Source organism: Eriocheir sinensis, chromosome 46, assembly GCF_024679095.1.
Source record: "Eriocheir sinensis breed Jianghai 21 chromosome 46, ASM2467909v1, whole genome shotgun sequence".
Classification (NCBI taxonomy): domain Eukaryota; kingdom Metazoa; phylum Arthropoda; class Malacostraca; order Decapoda; family Varunidae; genus Eriocheir; species Eriocheir sinensis.
In genome coordinates, this window is record NC_066554.1 from 11784782 (window position 1) to 11787281 (window position 2500).

Sequence of the window (2500 nt, forward strand, 5' to 3'; positions counted from 1 at the left end):
TAACAAAAAAAAAATACACAATAAAAAAATACATTATACCTGAAAAAGAAATAAAGTTATGAAAATGATCCGGAATAAGTGAATGAATAAATTAACACACACACACACACACACACACACACACACACACACACACACACACACACACACACACGCATTATTCTGTCGCACTGCAAGCAAACACAATCAAGAAAACAACTGCAGTATCTCTTCCGTGCTGCAAAAATCCCTCCTTCCCCTTCTCTTCCCTCCTCTTCCCTCCCCTCCCTTCCTTCCTTCCCCTCCCTTCCTTCCCTCTCTTCTCCATTTCCTCATTTTCTTTCTCCTCCTATTCTGTCTCTTCTCTCCCCTTTCTTCTCCCTCTCTCTCTCTCTCTCCCCTTTTATTTCCTCCACTCTCCTTCCTCTCCCCTCTCCCTCCTCCCCTCCCTTTCCCTTCACTCCTATCCCTCTTCAATTTCTCCCCACCCCCTACAGCCCTCCCCCCCCCCCCATCACTTTCTACCCTTCTGCCCCATACTGACCACCCCTTCCTACCCCTTTCTTCCCCCCTTCCCACCCCTTCCCTCCCCCTCCTACCCTTCTTCCCCTACCCCCCTCCCACCCTATCCCTCTCCCCTTCCCATCCCTTCTCTCCCCCTTGCCCATCCCTTGCCTACTCTTCCTTCCCCATTCCTACACCTTCCCCACCCATTCCCAAATCCCCTCAGCACCCTTTCCCCTTCCCAAAATCACCCCCCACGAACCCCCCTCCCCACCCCCCACCCCCTTTGGCTACAGTAATTCCCTCGCTGGGTAAAAAAATGAAAATGAAAATAAATGAATAGAATAAATACACGAAATAAAATAAAAGATAAAGAAACAAGATAAAATAGAATAGAGGCAGGCAAGATGGCGGGTCATTTGTCATGTTCCCGCGCACACCTTGGAGAAAGTCATCAATCTGTGTCCGCCTGGAATCTCAGCGAAGGGGAGATGGGGAAGGAGGGGGAGAGGGAGTGAATAGAGGATGGAAGGAAGGAGGGGAGGTGGGAGGGAGGGAGGGAGGGAGGAAACGGACACATGGAAATGCAGGCAACAAAAATCTTATTGGCTCATTACGAGGTTGCCCGCTTTGGTGATTTAATCTGCTCGACAGCCACTTGGGGCTTGAGGAGCAGATGACAGCACCTCGATATTCAGTTTACTCCTGACGCAACGAAATGACGGTCGAGTTGTATTTATATGTACGGAGTGTCGTTCTAGAAACAGCGAGGATGGTGGTACTGTATGTCTGATTCAGCCTTCCAGCAACTCTTAATGTGTTAAAAAGCTTTGTGAGACTGTACAGGTCTACGCTTACTGTTCTGAGCATGCGCAGTTCACGAGACCAGTGTTTGTAAACAAAAGCGCCAGCTTTTGACGATGGGATACCAAACAACACAACACCGGGTGCCTTCAATACCATGGCATGCTCACAAACGAATATGGAATATCCGTATCTTCATCTATTCAAAAGCCTTAGGCCTTGGTGCTCTTGCTCACCTTCAACTCTGTGGTCTTGGGGAGGCAGGGCAAGCAATCGAAGACGTAGCTGTTACCAACCATCTTCTTATATCGCACCCACTGGTCAAGGAATGGCCAGGGTGACCGAAACTCAGGCTCACTAGAGTGACTACACCCCACTGACTCTCCTCGTGACGACGGCGACGCGGCCGCCGTCACTACGTTTTCAGTTATTCATACTTATCACCATTAACACTTTAACAGTCACTTCAATAAAGAAGCACTGAACCACTGGGAACCGGAACACTGGCACTCATTCTGTCACTCAAGACGCAGCTGAGAGGCCACGCGCCACGCCGCCACGTGATTGATAACACAAGCCGCTGGTCTCTGTTTGCGCTCTTTACAACGGGATCACAAATTTCAAGCAGTGAATAATAATTTTTGGGCCAAATTTAAATGATTTTTCTCTTTGATATAGTGATTTTTGAGTTTAACATAAAAAAAAAAATAACCTAGTGTTTTAATGTTGATGATATAAGTATGAAATCTCTTCACCGAAGATATTTCATACACCGAAGTTTTTCACACAACACCGGGCGCCCGGGCCACGCATGCGCAGTAGGGAGGAGACTAGCTACGTTTTTTTTTTTTTTGAGAGGCGGAAAAAAGTAGCGATTATCGCTAGTTTGGTTACAAAAATAACGAAGATACCGATAAATATATAAATAAGTAGCAGATGGCCGATAACCCGATTTTGTTATCAGCGATAAAGTATCGCGATAACTTATCGCGATAACGCCCAACTATGGCCATCAGTCTCGTAGTAGTAGTAGTAGTAGTAGTAGTAGTAGTAGCAGCAGTAGTAGTAGTAGTAGTAGTAGCAGCAGCAGCAGCAGTAGTAGTAGTAGGTAGTAGTACAGTAGTAATTTTGTTATCATTATTACCATTACTGATACAATAATAACGGAAGTGCAGTGGATGACAAGTACAACAATTACATAGCGTCTAGATAA

The 2500-nt window shown here is 46.3% G+C and overlaps 1 protein-coding gene across 1 annotated transcript in view; it reads right to left on the minus strand.

Annotated features, from left to right (window-relative positions):
- The window catches only part of LOC126981120 (mucin-19-like), a 45970-nt gene that overhangs the window by 10911 nt on the left and 32559 nt on the right, over positions 1 to 2500 (minus strand). The gene's annotated exons all lie outside the window — the stretch shown is intronic.